The sequence below is a fragment of the Apodemus sylvaticus genome, chromosome 5, assembly GCF_947179515.1.
Source record: "Apodemus sylvaticus chromosome 5, mApoSyl1.1, whole genome shotgun sequence".
NCBI classification, from domain to species: Eukaryota; Metazoa; Chordata; class Mammalia; order Rodentia; family Muridae; genus Apodemus; species Apodemus sylvaticus.
In genome coordinates this window covers 5523189-5540511 of record NC_067476.1, presented here as the reverse complement: position 1 = coordinate 5540511, position 17323 = coordinate 5523189, and the positions used below count along the sequence as shown (strand labels likewise).

General features: G+C 42.4%; 1 pseudogene; it reads left to right on the top strand.

Moving 5' to 3' along the window:
- The first annotated feature begins 12964 nt into the window (after nt 1-12964).
- Nucleotides 12965-14326, top strand: LOC127686467 (REST corepressor 1-like; annotated as a pseudogene).
- The last annotated feature ends 2997 nt before the right edge of the window (nt 14327-17323 follow it).

Sequence of the window (17323 nt, the reverse complement as noted above, 5' to 3'; positions counted from 1 at the left end):
ATAGAGCCCTTCTCGTTCCAATATTTTCCTCTCATGGATTGTTTTGATTCCACTGACTCTTTCTTTCCACAGCAAGGGATGCCTTGTTCCAGGCCTGCCTCACAGCATTGCTCCACTCTGTGCAGACCCACTGAGCACAGGACACAGAAGGAGATTCTCCACTGTCCCTTCTGGATTCGCCCACCCCTTCCCTCTGCCTCCCTCTTCCCTGCTTCTCCATAAAGAACTTCATCATCTCCTGGTGTCTCTGAATGTTTGTGTGGATCAAGCGGAGTAAGGAGGATGCTGTCCCTTGTCCTAGGACCTTAGCAGTTGTTTTAGAGGAGTGCAGAAGTGGGTAGGATGGATGGGTGCTCCTTCATGGTGGCTTTTAGGGCAAAGGCCATGACAGGCTGAGTTCAGGGGTGAACTTTCTTTTACCCCAGGTGCCTTTACTAGCATCTTTGTCATCGCAACACCAGTTTGTGAGTGTTATGGGAAGTGTGTGATAATTTGTGTGTGTGGCTCCAAGGCCAGACCTGAGCCTCCAAGGCCAGACATGTGGTTCCCAGTATAGCTTATTGGCAGGTAGAGATCACCTGGTGGCCATGACAGGAGTGAGGGATGGGAGTCATCCTTTCAAGGCACAGGCATGTCACAGAGATAACAAAATATGGGCACCTCCACTATAGATCAGGGCAGTGTTATGACCCCTCTCTCCATTTCAAGCACAGTCCTGCCTATGTGGAAGTAACCTATCTCTAGAGGATATCATTGCCAGAACATTCTAGCATCATGAGTACAGTTCCCAAAAATCACAGTAGGGATTTCTCTGAGTCCTGCAATGAACCAACTTTAATCAGGTATTCTTTTCTCCTGGGGGAGGAGAAAACTTCCCTGGATTCCATAGTAACTCCACTGAAACCTGTCAGAAATGGCCTGTCAACACCTCCACCTCTTCTATCCATTTTTCTGCCAAATCAGTGACTAATACAGAGAATGGCATCAGTACATCTGTCACTACTGTAATCTTCCCCTTCAGGACCATGTTTTCTCAGCACACCTTGGCCTCAGTTTCACATGTTGCCATCCACATCATACAATGCCATAGTCTTTTTACAGTTCTGTCCCTCAACCTTGACTAGTTTTGATCTCTCTGTTAATATGCATCTACTGCATAAAGAAATTTCTCTGAGGAGGGTCAGGAGATGCACTAATCTAAGGGTATAGCAGTAGACTAGGAATCGATTTAACACTATGTCCTTTTAGCAGAATAATAACACTAGGTTCTCTATAGGCTTGTAACCTGTTTAGACCTAGACCCTGATATCAGTGCCAGATACGGGTCTCACCTAGTAGCACAGGACTTATATCCAGTCAGAAGGTAAATAGTTATTTCTGTAACATTTCTGACACCACTACAGTAGGTAGCACAGCAGAATTGTTGAGAGAAATATCAAAAAATGAAGCCACTGACTCTCTGCACTCTTGTTTCTCTCAACCCACCAACTCTCCGGCCCTCCCAGACCATGTTCCCACTCTAGGATCTGTACTGGTGGCCACAACACTATGTCCTGGTGAGGTCCCACCAGTTCTGTCCCACATTCCAATAACCAAATAGATCCACCATCCTTGTAGTTTGATAACACAATACTCAGTAACCCGGTAAAAACAAGGCTCAATGCTTATAGTTAACCCATCAGATTTATCATATAAACATGATAAATCTGATTTAAATATGATTGATACCTGTATAATATCTGTCTGTTGATCACAGATGTAGATAATTAATACCTGTTCAAAGTAGGCAATGATTATCACTGCACTCCCTACTCTGGAATCAATGATTAATATTTCCTATCTACTTCTGAATTGGAAGGGAAATTTCACATGTGATTTGGGCAGAATCTAAATATAAATCTATCTTAAAAGCAAACAATTCTAATTTTAAATTCACAATTTAATCCCTCTACCCTAAGAGGTGGGCAGCTTCTATTCTCCGAACTCAGAGCAGCCTGTAAGTTTCTCTTTTTCTATTAGATATTTTCTTTATTTGCATTTCAAATGTTAGCCCCTTTCTTCATTTCCTCCTCTGAAAGCCCCCTATCTCATCCCCCATCCCCCTGCTCACTAATCCACCCACCCATGCTTCCCTGGCTTGGCATTGCCCTGCACTGGGGCAACAAGCCTTCACAGGTCCAAGGGCCTCTCCTCTCACTGATGTGCAGCAAGGCCATCCTCTGCTACATATTCAGCTGAAGCCATGGGTCCCTCCACGTGTACTCTGATTTGTAGTTTAGTCCCTGGGAGCTCTGGAGGTACTGGCTGGTTCATATTGTTGTTCCTCCTATGGGGCTGCAAACCCCTTCAGTTCCTTGGGTCCTTTCCCTAGCTCCTCCACTGGGGCAGCTGTGCTCAGTCCAATGGTTGGCTCTGTATTGGTCAGGCACTGGCAGAGCCTCTCAGGAGACAGCTACACCAGGCTCCTGTCAGCAAACACGTGTTGGCATCCACAATAGCATCTGGGTTTGGTGACTGTATATAGGATGGATGCCCAGGTGGGGCAGTCTCTGGATGGTCTTTCCTTCAGTCTCTGATCCACACTTTGTCTCTGCACCTCCTCCCATTGGTATTTTGTTCCCCTTTCTAAGAAAGACCAAAGCACCCATACTTTTGACTTCCTTCTTCTTGAGCTTTATGTGGTCTGTGAATTATTATCTTTGGTAATCTGAGCTTCTGGGCTAATATCCACTTATCAGTGAGTGCATCATGCCATGTGTGACTTTTGTGATTGGGTTACCTCACTCAGGATAATATTTTCTAGTTCCATCCGTTTGCCTAAGAATTTCATGGATTCATTGTTGGCTGAGTAGTACTCCATTGTGTAAAAGTGCCACATTTTCTATATCCATTCCTCTGTTGAAGGACATCAGGGTTCTTTCCAGTTTCTGGCTATTATAAGTAAGGCTGCTATGAACATAGTGGAGCATGTGTGTCTTTATTACATGTTGGAGCATCTTCTGGGTATACACCCAGGAGTTATATAGCTGGGTCTTCAGGTAGCACTATGTCAAATTTTCTGAGGAACTGCCAGGCTGATTTCCAGAATGGATGTACCAACTTGCAATCCCACCAGCAATGAAGGAGTGTTCCTCTATCTCCACATCCTCTCCAGCATATGCTGCCACCTGAGTTTTTGATCCTAGCTATTCTGGCTGGAGTGAGGTAGAATCTTGGGGTTCTTTTGATTTGCATTTCCCTGGTGACTAAGGATGTCAAACATTTCTTTAGGTGTTTCTTGGCCATTCAATATTCCTCAGTTGAGAATTCTTTGTTTACTCTAGTACTGATGATTTTGTGTGTCAACTTGACACAGGCTGGAGCTATCACAGAGAAAGGAGCTTCAGTTGGAAAAGTGCCTCCATGAGATCCAGCTGTGGGGCATTTTCTCAGTCAGTGATCAAGTGGGGAGGGCCCCTTGTGGGTGGTGCCATCCCTGGGCTGGTAGTCCTGCATTCTATAAGAGAGCAAGCTGAGAAAGCCAGAGGAAGCAAGCCAATAAAAAACATCCCTCCATGACAACTGCATCAGGTCCTTCTTCCTGACCTGCTTGAGTTCCAGTCATGACTTCCTTTGGTGATCAACAGCAATGTGGAAATTGTAAGTTGAATGAACCCTTTCCTCCACAACTTGCTTCTTGGTCGTGATGTTTCTGCAGGAATAGAAACCATTACTAAGACGGCTCTGTACCCTATATTTTAAAGATCTTTTCCCAATTGGTAGGTTGTCATTTAGTTCTATTGACATAGTGCCCTTTGCTATACAGAAACTTTATAATTTTATGAGGTCCCACTTGTCAATTCTTGATCTTAGAGCACATTCTGTTCAGAAAAATTTCCCCCTGCCGATGTGCTCAAGGCTCTTTCCCACTTTATAAATTCAATATCCTGGGTTTTTTTGTTATTCCAGATGAATTTGAGAATTGATCTTTCTAACTCTATGAAGACTTGAGTTGGGATTTTGATGGGGATTGCATTGAATCTGTAGATTGCTTTTAGCGAGATGGCCATTTTAACTATATTAATCCTGCAAATCCATGAGCATGGGAGATCTTTCCATCTTCTGAGATCTTCTTCGATATCTTTCTTGTCATATAGATGTTTCACTTATTAAGTTAGAATCATGCCAAGGTATTTTATATTGTTTGTGACTATTGTAAAGGGTGTTGTTTCTCTAATTTCCTTCTCAGCCTATAGAGGAGTAGAGGAAGTCCACTGATTTGTTTCAGTTGATCTATATCCAGCCACTTTGCTGAAGTTGTTTATCAGGCTTAAGAGTTCTCTGGTGAAATTTTTGAAGTCAGTTAAGTATAGCATATCATCTGCAAATAGTGATATTTTTACTTCTTCCTTTCCAATTTGTATCCCTTTGACCTTTTGTATTCTAATTGCTATGGCTTGGACTTCAAGTACTATATTGAATAGATCTGGAGAGAGTGGGCAACTTTGTCTAGTCCCTAATTTTAGTGGGATTGCTTCAAGTTCCTCTCAATTTAATTTGATGTTGTCTACTGGTTTGCTGTATATTGCTTTCACTATGTTTAGGTATGGGTTTTGAATTCTGGATCTCTCCAACAGTTTTATCATGAAGGGATGCTAAATTTTGTCGAAAGCTTTTTCAGCATCTAATGAAATGACCATGTGGTTTTCTTCTTTCAGTTTGTTTATGTAGTGGATTACATTGATGAATTTCCATACATTGAACCATCTCTGCATCCCTGGGACGAAGCCTACTTGATCGTAGTGAATTATCGTTTTGATGCATTCTTGGATTCAGCTGGCCTGAATTTTGTTGAGTATTTTTGCATTAATGTCCATAAGGGAAATTGGTCTGAAGTTCTCTTTCCTCATTTAGTCTTTGTTTGGTTTAGGTATAAGCATTATTGTGGTTTCATATAATGAATTGGGTGGTGTTCCTTGTGTTTCTATTTTGTGGAATAGTTTGAAGAGTATCAGTATTAGCTCTTCTTTAAAGATCTGATAGAATTACCCACTAAACCCATCTGGTCCTGAGCTTTTGTTGTTGTTGTTGGGAGACTATTAACAACTGCTTCTATCTCCTCAGTAATTATAGGACTATATAGATAGTTCATCTAATCCTGTTTTAACGTTAGCACCTGGTATATGTCTAGAAAATTGTCCATTTCATCCAGATTTTCTAATTTTGTTAAGTATAAGCTCTTTTAGTAGGATCTGATGACTTTTAAAATTTCCAGTTTCTCTTGTTATGTCTCCCTTTTCATTTCTGATTTTATTAATTTGTGTAGTGCCTCTGCACCCTCCAGTTAGTCTGGTTAAGGGTTTATCTATCTTGTTGATTTTTCTCAAAGAACCAGCTCTGGTTTTGTTGATTCTTTGTATAGTTATTTTTGTTTATATTTGGTTGATTTTGGCCCTGTGTTTGATTATTTCCTGCTGTCTACTCCTCATGGGTGCATTTGCTTCTTTTTGTTCTAGAGCTTTCAGGTGTGTTGTCAATTTGCTAGTGTAAGCTCTATCCATTTTCTTCTTGGAGGTACTTAGAGCTATGAGTTTTCCTCTTAGCACTGCTTTTGTGATGTCCCTGAAGTTTGGGTATGATGTGTCTTCATTTTCATTAAATTCTAAAAAGTCTTTAATTTCTTTATTTCTTCCTTGACCAAGCTATCATTGAGTAGAGCATTGTTCAACATCCATGTGTATGTGTGTTTTCCATTGTTTTTGTTTGAACTTAAGACCAGACTTAGGCCGTGGCAATCTGATAGGGTGCATGGAATTATTTCAATATTTCTGTATCTGTTGATCCCTGTTTTGTGACCAATTGTATGATCAATTTTGGAGAAGGTACCATGAAGTGCTGAGAAGAAGGTATATTCTTTTGCTTTTGGATGGAATATTCTATAAATATCTGTTAGATCCATTTGGTCCATACCTTCAGTTAGTTTCACTGTGTCTCTGTTTCCATGGTTTATCCATTGCTGAAAGTGAGGTGTTAACTACTGTTGTGTGGGGTGCAATGTGTGCTTTGAGCTTCCATGGTTTATCCATTGCTGAAAGTGAGGTGTTAACTATTGTTGTGTGGGGTGCAATGTGTGCTTTGAGCTTCAGTAATGTTTCTTTTATGAATGTGGGTGCCCTTGCATTTGAAGAATAGATGTTAAGAATTGAAAGTTCATCTTGGTAGATTTTTTCCTTTGACCAGTATGAAGTGTCCCTCCTTATCTTTTTTGACAACTTTTGGTTGAGAGTCGATATTATTCAATATAACAATGGCCACTTCCGCTTTTTTCTTGGGACCATTTGCTTGGAAAATTGCTTTCCAACCTCTGCCTCTGAAGAAGTGACTGTCTTTGTCACTGAGGTAGGTTTCTTGTATGCAGCAAAATGCTGGGTCCTGCATATCCAGTCTGTTAGTCTATGTCTTTTTATTGGGGAATTGAGTCCATTAATGTTAAGAAATATTACGGAAAAGTGATTGATACTTCCTGTTATTTTCATTTTTAAAGATGGAATTCTGTTTGTGTGGCTATCTTCTTTTGGGTTTGTTGAAAGAAGATAACTTTATTGCTTTTTCTAGTATCCCTCCTTGTGTTGCTATTTTCCACCCATTATCCCTTGTAGAGCTGGGTTTGCAGAAAGATACAGTGTAAATTTCATTTTGTCATGGAATATTTTGTTTTCTGTATCTGTGGTAATTGAGAGTTTTGTTGGTTATAGTAGCCTGGGCTAACATTTATGTTCTCTTAGGGTCTGTATGACATCTGCCCAAGATCTTCTAGATTTCATAGTCTCTGGTGAGGATTCTGGTATAATTCTGGTAGGTCTGCATTTATAGGTTACTTGCCCTTTTTCCTGTACTGCTTTTAATATTCTTTCTTTGTTTAGTGCATTTGGTGTTTTGATTATTATGTGACAGGAGGAATTTCTTTTCTGGTCCAGTCTGTTTGGAGTGCTGTAGGCTTCTTGTATGTTCACGGGCATCTCTCTCTTTAGGTTAGGGAAATTTTCTTCTACAATTTTGTTGAAGATATTTACTAGCCCTTTAAGTTGTAAATCTTCACTCTCTTCTATACCTATAATCCTTAGGTTTGGTCTTCTCGTTGTGCCCTGGAGTTCCTGGATGTTTTGAGTTAAAAGCTTTTTGCATTTTGCATTTTCTTTGACTGTTGTGTCAATGTTTTCTATGGTACCTTCTGCCCCTGAGATTCTCCCTTCTATCTCTTGTATTCTGTTGTTGATGCTTGCATCTATGACTCCGGATCTCTTTCCAAGGTTTTCTATCTCCAGAGTTGTTTCCCTTTGTGATTTCTTTATTGTTTCCATTTCCATTTTTAGATCCTGGATGGTTTTGTTCAGTTCCTTCACTTATTTGTTTTTGTTTTCATTTCTTTTTTAAGGGATTTTTGTGTTTCCTCTTTAAGGGCTTCTACCTGTTGACCCATGTTTTCCTGTATTTCTTTAAGGGAGTTATTTATGTCCTTCTTGAAGTCCTCTATCAGCATCGTGAGATGTGATTTTAAATTCAGATCTTGCTTTTCCAGTGTGTTGGGGTATCCAGGACTTGCTGTTGTGGAAGAACTGGGCTCGGATGGTGCCGTGTTGCCTTGGTTTCTGTTGATAATGCTCTTGTGTTTGCCTTTTGCCATCTGGTTATCTCTGGTGTTAGCTGGTCTTGCTGTCTCTATCTGTGGCTTATCTGTCCTGCAAGCTTGTGTACTGTACTCCTGAGATTCCTGTTCTCTGGGTGCACAGAGGTATGTAGGTACTCCTGGGAGAGCAGCCCTCTTGTGGCGGTATTTGTATATGTAGCTCTGTGGCCCAGGATCAGCTCTGTGCTCTCAGGCCTCTCCACAGTTGTGGGAGGTTAGCTGTCTCCCTGCACCACCTGGATATGGTGCACTGCAGCAGAGATTGGTCCCCAGCTGGAGACAGAAACCTGAAGGTTCCTGCCTGAGGGCTCCAGACAGGTTCCTATGAGCAGCAGCGTTGTCCTACCTGTGCTCTCAGGCCTCTCTGCATTCCTACAGGGGGACCAGCATCTGAAGGGGTGGAAGGACTGAAAGGGGAGTGGTATTCAGGAGTGTGGGGTTTTGGTAGTTGCTAGGTAGTTAGTCCTGCTGGGCCCCAGCACCAACTCTGGGACTCCAGAGTTGAGGGGGTTCTTTTTCTTTTTTCTATATTCTTTGTTTACATTCCAAATGCTTTCCCCTTTCCCGGTTCCCCCCTCCCCACATGTCCCATAAGTCCTCTTCTCTCCACTCATTCCCCAATCACCCCTCCCATTTCTCTGTCCTGGTAATCCCCTACAATTCTGGATCAAGCCTTTCCAGGACCAGGGCCCTCTCCTTCCTTCTTTATGGGAATCATTTGATATGCTAATTGTGTCTTAAGTATTCAGAGCTTCTGGGCTAATTAATATCCACTTACCAGTGATTTCATTCCATGTATATTCTTTTGTGATTGGGTTACCTGACTTAGGATGATATTTTCCAGTTCCAACCATTTGCCTAAAAATTTCATGAATTCATTGTTTTTAATTGCTGAGTAGTATTCCATTGTGTGAATATACCACATGTTCTGTAACCATTCCTCCATTGAGGGACATCTGGGTTTCTTCCAGCTTCTGACTATTATAAATAAGGCTGCTATGAACATAGTGGAGCATGTATCCTTATTGCATACCTGGAAATCCTCTGGGTATATGCCCAGGAGTGGTATAGCAGGGTCCTCCAGAAGTGTCATGCCCAGTTTTCTGAGGAACCGCCAGACTGATCTCCAGAGTGGTTGTACCATCTTACAGTCCCACCAGTAGTGGAAGAGTGTTCCTCTTTCTCTGCATCCTTGCCAACACCTGCTGTCTCCTGAGTTTTTAACCTTAGCCATTCTGACTGGTGTGATGTGAAATTTCAGTGTTGTTTTGATTTGCATTTTTCTAATGACTAATGATATTGAACATTTCTTAAGGGGCTTCTCAGCCATCCGAATTTCTTCAGGTGAAAATTCTTTGTTTAGCTCTGTACCCCATTTTTAATAGGGTTATTTGGTTCTCTGGGGTCTAACTTCTCCAGAGAACTCCTACAGCTGATAAACAACTTCAGCAAAGTGGCTGGTCATAAAATCAACTCAATCAAATCAGTAGCCTTCCTATACTCAAAGGATAAGCAGGCTGAGAAAGAAGTTAGGGAAATGACACCCTTCACAATAGCCACAAACAGTATAAAGTGTCTTGGTGTGACTCTAACAAAACAAATAAAAGATCTGTATGACAAGAACTTCAGGTCTCTGAAGAAGGAAATCGAAGAAGACCTCAGAAAATGGAAAAATCTTCCATGCTCATGGATTGGCAGGATTAATATAGTTAAAATGGCCATCTTGCCAAAAGCAATCTACAGATTCAACGCGATCCCCATCAAAATCTCAACTCAGTTCTTCATAGAATTAGAAAGAGCAATTCTCAAATTCATCTGGAATAACAAAAAACCCAGGATAGCTAAAACTATTCTCAACAGTAAAAGAACTTCTGGGGGAATCAGTATCCCAGACCTCAAGCAATACTACAGAGCAATAGTGTTAAAAACTGCATGGTGTTGGTACACTCACAGACAGATAGATCAATGGAATAACATTCAAGACCCAGAAATGAACCAACACACCTATGGTCAGTTAGTTGATCTTCGACAAAGGAGAGGAAAACATCCAGTGGAAAAAAGATAGTCTTTTCAACAAATGGTGCTGGTTCAATTGGAGGTCAGCATGCAGAAGAATGCGAATCAATCCATTCTTATCTCCTTGTACTAAGCTCAACTCCAAGTGGATCAAGGACCTCCACATAAAACCAGGCACACTGAAATTAATAGAAAAGAAACTGGGGAAGACCCTTGAGGACACGGGCACAGGGGAAAAGTTCCTAAACAGAACATCAATAGTTTATGCTCTAAGATGAAGAATTTACAAATGGGACCTCATAAAATTACAAAGTTCCTGTAAGGCAAAGGACACCTTCAAAAGGACAAAACGGCAACCAACAAATTGGGAAAAGATCTTCACCAACCCTACATCCAATAAAGGGCTAATATCCAATATATACAAAGAACTCAAGAAGGGAGGGGCTTCTTACCAACTGCTCTGAGTGCAGCGGGTTCTTTAGGATGGATCAGGAGAGGGTGTCTTCACTGTAGCAGACCTGCTAAAAGTCTGCCCCAGCAAAAAGGACAGGTGGCAGAAGGGGCAGAAGCTTCCTTTTTTTTCACTACCCTAAGATGCTCTCTGTCTCTGCAACTCTTAGCTCTGCCTTCCTTTTTCCTATCCAATAATGGTCCCCCACTGCCCTAGTAAAATTGGACAGGAAAAATCCTGCAATAGGGAACGATTCATTACAGAACTCTAAAAGATGCAGGATCCATCACCCATAACACTGCAGGCAACAATCTTTAGATAGAAAAACTGATAGAAACAAAATCTTTTCATGCTGTGTGGACCTTACAATTTTGGATCTTTATACAAAGTGTTTATTGTGTCTAGAAGATTTCTGTATCTTTGTGCAAAGTGTTTATTGTGTCTAAAAGATTTCTCGTGGAGTATGTAGGACCTTTGTAACACAAAGTTGTGACATCTACAGACTAGAATAATCTTCTTACTTTTCTATTTAAATATTTTATTTCTCTTGTCTTATTGCTCTAGTTAAGTTTTTGAGCACTGTATTAAATAAGAGAGTGGGTGCCATTAACTTGTTCCAGATATCAAAGGAAATCCTCTCTGTTCTTCCACATTTATATATGTCTGCTGTTTCTCATATATAATCATCATTGTGTTGATATATGTTCTCTCAATTCTGAGTGTCTTCATGGCTTTTATCATGAAAGAATGTTGACATTTGTCACATGCTTTTTGGCTTCAGTTAAGATAGGATATAATCATAATTATAATAATATAATAATAATGAGATTAATCATAATTAATAGACTTCTGTCCTAAGCCTATTAATGTATTGAATTCCATTTAGGAATTTGTGACCATTGAAACAACCTTGCATCCCTGGCATATGGTCTTCTAAAGTGTCCTTTAACTCAATTTGCAAGATTTCCATTTAGAATAATTTCATCTATATTGATTAAGTAAGTTAGACTATAGATTGTTTTATAGATTTTTTTTCTGTGCTGTGTCCTTTTCCAGTTTTCATAGCAGGGTAATACTGGCTATACTGGCTACTCTTATGTCAACTTGACACAGGCTAGCATCATCAAAGAGGAAGAAGCCTCAACTCAGAAAATACCTCCATTAGATCAGGCTGTAAGCAGATAAGCAAGTAAGGCGAATTCTTAATTAATGACAGATAGGCTCTGTTTATGTACCCACATGCTCCACTATGTTCATAGCAGCCCTATTTATAATAGCCAGAAACTGAAAAGAACCCAGATGCCCCTCAACAGAGGAATGGATACAGAAAATGTGGTATATTTACACAATAGAATACTACTCAGCTATTAAAAACAATAAATTCATGATTTTTTTTTTTGCTTTTTTGAGACAGAGTTTCTCTGTGTAGCTCCGGCTGTCCTGGAACTCACTCTGTAGACCAGGCTGGCCTCGAACTCAGAAATCCACCTGCCTCTGCCTCCCAAGTGCTGGGATTAAAGGCATGCGCCGCCACCACCGCCCAGCAATTCATGAAATTCTTAAGCAAATAGGTTGAACTGGAAAATATCATCCTGAGTGAGGTAACCCAATCACAAAAGAACACACATGGTACGTACTCACTGATAAGTGGATATTAGCCCAGAAGCTTGGAATACCCAAGACACAATTCACATATCAAATGATGCCCAAGAAGAAGGAAGAACAAAGTATGGATACTCTGGTCCTTTGCAGAGGGGGGAACAAAATACCCACAGAAGGAGATACAGAGACAAAGGGTGGAGCAGAGATGAGGGAAAGGCCATCCAGAGACTGCCTCACCTAGTGATCCATCCCATATACAGTTACAAAACCCAGACACTATTATTGATGCCCACAAGTACTTGCTGACTGGAGCCGAATATAGCTGTCACGTGGGAAGCTCCACTAGTACATGAGAAATACAGAGGGGGACACTCTCAGCCAGCCATTAAACTGAGCACAGGGTACCCAATGGGAGAGCTAGAGAAAGGACCCGAGGAGCCGAAGAGGTTTGCAGCACCATAGGAGGACCAACGATATGAGCCACCTAGTACTCCCAGAGCTCCCAGGGACAAAACATCAACCAAAGTGTACACATGGAGTTACCCATGGCTCCAGAGGCATAGGCAGCAGAGGTTGCTTTGTTGAACATCAAAGGGAGGAGAGGCCCATGGTCCTGGAAAGGCTCAATGCAGCAGTGTAGGGGAATACCAGGACAGGGAAGCAGGAGAGGGTTGATTAGGGAATGGAGGAGGGGAGATGCTTATGGTACTTTGGGGTGGGGACCAGGAAAGGGGAAAAAAATAAAGAAAAAAATTAATGACAGATGAGAACAATCCACCCATTGTGGGAGGTGCTACCCTGAGCTGATAGTCCACCATTCTGTAAGAAAGCAGGCTGAGTTCTGTTGATGATGAACAGTGCTGCAGAGCATAAATCAAAAAAATTCTTTCCTCCCCGCTTACTTAGGTCATGGTGTTTAATCACAGTGATAGAAACATAACTAAGCTGGCCTTGTGGAATGAGAGCAACAGTGTTCCCTTCCTTTCTACTTTGTAGAACAGTTGAGCAGCAATGCTGTTATCTTCTTTAATGATTTGGTACACACAGCAGTAAATCCACCAGGTTCTGAATTTTTCTTTGTTGAAAGACTTTTTTTTACTGTTTCTATCTCAATGGCTGTGAAGGTTCTTATATCTTAACAGACCTTAGACACTGGCTTCACACCCAGTCCCACCACACCCAGAGCAAGCTTGACTCCCGGGTGCTCTAACATGCCCAGGATAACAGGCATGGAGGCCACAACATCTGGCCAACAGCGGGGGTAACTGGGACCCCCAGGATCCAGAAGACCTCAGAAAATGAAATGATCTCCCATGCTCATGGATTGGCAGGATTAATATAGTAAAAATGGCCATCTTGCCAAAAGCAATCTACAGATTCAATGCAGTCCCCATCAAAATTACAACTCAATTCTTCATAGAGTTACAAAGAGCAATTTTCAAAGTCATTTGGAATAACAAAAAACCCAGGATAGAGAAAACTATTCTCAACAATAAAAGAACTTCTGGCAGAATCAGCATCCCTGACCTCAAGCTGTACTATAGAGCAATAGTGATAAAAACTGCATGGTACTGGTACAGTAACAAGTAGGTAGATCAATGTAATAGAATTTAAGACCCAAAAATAAACCCACACACCTATAGTCACTTGATCTTTAACAAAGGAGCTAAAAAACATCCAGTGGGGGGAAAAACAGCATTTTCAACAAATGGTGCTGGTTCAATTGGTGGTCAACATGTAGAAGAGTACAAATTGATCCATTCTTATCTCCCTGTACAAAGCTCAAGTCCAAGTGAATCAAGGACCTCCACATAAAACCAGACACACTGAATCTAATGTTTCTCCTGGTCCATCGACGTGGAACACAGCAACAGTGGCTTGCAGGTGGAACCCCAGTACCAAGCAACCATGCCTAACTTTGACCCCACCAAACTGGCAAGACGCAGTCAAATAAGAGACAATCTTGGCATGTTGGTCTGGTCACCCAATCAGAATCTTTCAGAAGCAAAACTGTACACGTACATCAGTGTTGTCATGGAGTTACACCATGGAGCAAGCCCTTTGGTATAAGCATAACACTGAAAAAAATCACTGGCCGATTTGTCCAATGTTATCTCCTTTCCAGATAAGTGAACTTCAGGAGATAAAGCCTTCTTTGAGCCTTTAGTTTTGGGAAAACTTTTCATAGCAATCAGTAAATGATTCCTGATAGCAAGCCTAGTGAATTTTACTAGTCTTGGAAGAAAACTAGAACTAAAACCAGTGTGATGGATCTTCACACTTAGAAACAAAAGCAGGAGCAGGTTAGGGTGAACTGGAAAGTCAAACAGAAGTAGCCCACTGAGTTTGAGACTGGCCCAAACAAGGACAGCAAAGGCGGCACCCCACACTGGGTTAGTTCCTCAGGTCAGAAAAAGAGAAGCACTACGTACAAGCTAAAAAGAGAGTGAAAAGGAAACCTTCAAAAGAAGCACTTCTCAGGGTGGTGAGGTTGTGCTAATACTGCTACAACCACGGTGCTGAGACAACTGGACATGGTCTCCATCAAACCATCAGATGACAGAAGAGCACATAACAGGTTGCAGGTGTAACCCCAGTACCAAGCAACCATGACTAACTTTGACCCCACCAAACTGTGGGGGTCACCTGTTTGTTGTTTATTTTTTGTTTTATTTTGTTTCATTTTTCGAGGCAGGATTTCTCTGTGTAGCCCTGGCTGTCCTGGAACTTACTCTGTAGACCAGGCTGGCCTTGAACTCAGAGAGCTGCCTGCCTCTGCCACCCCAGTGCTAGAATTAAAGGCTGTACCACCACTGCCTGCCAATGAACAATGCTCTTAAAGAAAAGTTTGATGGTGGAATAGAGCCTTACCTGCTTCCAGAGGTCATTCAGAAATGCAACACACTCTGGATTCCAGAGCAGCTTCTCACTATACAAGCCATCAGGAAATATGGGCAAGGCCTTCAGGCAATCTCAGATGTGACTGGGAACAAGTCAGTTGTTCAGGTGAAAACTTTTTTCTAAATTATCAATGCCACTTCAGCATAGATGAAGTTTTACACAAATGGGAAGTAGAATACAGTAAAGACCAACGGGTCCAGTAACCTAATACTTAGGTTCAGCGGTACCTGTGAGAGCCCAGTGAACCTTGGAAATGCCATGGCAACCACCTGCCCCGTGAAGGCTTCTGCTTGCTTGGCCATTCTGCCTATCTCTTCTTATTATCCTCTACCCTGACCTCAAACGGCTCTCACACAGACAGCCCAGTAGATATGCCTTTAACTGTTGGCCATAGCCATACCTTCTCCCATCAGATCTGAACTCAGCCTTGTGGAGGGCATCCCACACCCCAAGCCATCCCCTGTAGCCCTGTGTTATTTGTTGTTTGTTATATTTTTAAAGATTTATTTATTTATGTATCTTATGTATATGAGTACTCTGTTTGCACATATGACTGCATGCCAGAAGAGGACATCAAGATCCCATTACAGATGCTTGTGAGCCACCATGTGGGTGCTGGGAATTGAACTCAGAACCTCCGAAAGAATAATCTGTGCTCTTAACCAGTAAGCCATCTCTCCAGCCCTCGTTGTTCAATACACACACACACACACACACACATAGATAATCCTGAGTGAGGTAACTCAGACCCAAAAGGACATACTTGGTATGCTCAGAATACCTATGATGCAACTTACAGATGATATGAAGCTTAACAGGAAGGCCTTCGCAAGTGTGGATGCTTCAGTCCCACTTAGAAGGGGAAACAAAATCATCACAGGAGGCAGAGGGAGAAAGGGATCTGGGTGGGGGAGGGGAGGGAGAGGGAAAAGGGGGCAGGATCAGGTATGGGAAGAGACAGAAGTCCAGAGGACCAGGGGAATGAATAGATATATGTAGCAGAGGATTGGGGAACCAGGGGAAGCACTAGAAAGTCACAGACACCAGGGATATGAGAGGCTCCCAGGACCCAATGGGGATGACATTAGCCAAAATACCCAACAGCGGGGAGATAGAACCGGAAGAAACCACCTCCAGTAGACAGACATGGCCCCCGGGTCAGGAATGGAGCCACCCACCCAATACAAAATCTTTAACCCAGAATTGTTCCTGTCTAAAGGAAATGCAGGGACAAAAAATGGAGCAGAGACTGAAGGAAAGGTCCAGAGACTACCCCACCTTGGTATCCATCCCATCGCCAGACACCAAACCCCAACACTGTTGCTCATGCCAAGAAGTGCTTACGGGCAGGAACCTGATAGGACTGTCCTCTGAGAGGCTCTGCCAGCAGCTGACTAAAACAGATGAGATACTCACAGCCAACCATTGGACTGAGTCTGAGGACCCCAATGGAAGAGTTAGGGGAAGGACTGAAGGAGTTGAAGGGGACTGCAACCCCATAGGAAGAACAACAATAGTGACTAACTGGACCCCTCAGAGATCCCAGAGACTAAACCACCAACCAAAGAGTATACATGAGTCTGTCCATGGCTCCCACTACATATGTAGCAGAGGACTGCCTTACCTGACGTCAGTGGGAAGGGAGGCACTTGGTCCTGTGGAGGCTTGTTGCCCCAGTGAAGGGGAATACTAGAGGGGTGAGGTAGGGGTGGGTGGGTGGGTAAAAGAACACCCTCTTAGAAGCAAAGAGGAGGGGGAAGGGTCTCTCCCTTGTAATGGGAGACCAGGAAGGGGGACAACATTTGAAATGGGAATAAATAAAATAATTAATAAAAAAGAAAAAAACGAAACAAAAGATGTCCTTCTTGTGTGCAGGTCTCCTTGCCTAAGGTCTACAAGCCGATGCTGGTCAGCTCAGCCTGGAAGCTGCCGAGCCCCTAAGGGTGCTGTGATCATGGCCTTGCATCTTGGACTTAGGTTTTGAATCTGAAGTCAAGCTAAAGGACTGTGAGTCCTTGAACTGCTGAAATAAAAACAAGGATGGGGTAGAAAAAATGGGTGCCATGGCTGAGAGGCAACAGCCAGGTTCACAGAATGTTTGTCTTGAGTAAAACATCACTTCTCCTCCCCCTTCCCCTTCTCCTCCCCTGTCACCATCCCCTCCCCCTCCCGTGCCCCTCCCCCTCCCCCCCTCTCTGTGAGTATGCACATACACACGCATTTGGGGACCAGAGGTCAACATCAGGAGTTTTCCTCAATTACTCCCCCACCTTATTTTTTTTTAAGATTTATTTATTTTATGTATATGAGTACACTGTAGTTATCTGCAGACACACCAGAAGAGGCATCAGATCCCATTACTGATGGTTGTGAGCCATCATGGTTGCTGGGACCTCTGGAAGAGTCAGTGCTCTTAACCATGAGCCATCTCCCCAGCCCCCACACTCACACCTTATTTTTTAAGACAAGATTTCTCAATGAACCTGAAACTCATCGGCTGGGCTAGAATGGTTATCTAGCAAGCCCCAGGCATCCATCTATTTCCACCTCTTCAGTACTGTGATTAACATGCCTGAGTCACTAAGTTCTGGTTTGTATTTAAAGGAAGAGCTGGAGAGTAGAGGAGGAGAAGTAGAGGTGGTGGTGGTGGTGGTGGTGGTGGTGGTGATGAAGGTGGTGGTGGTGGT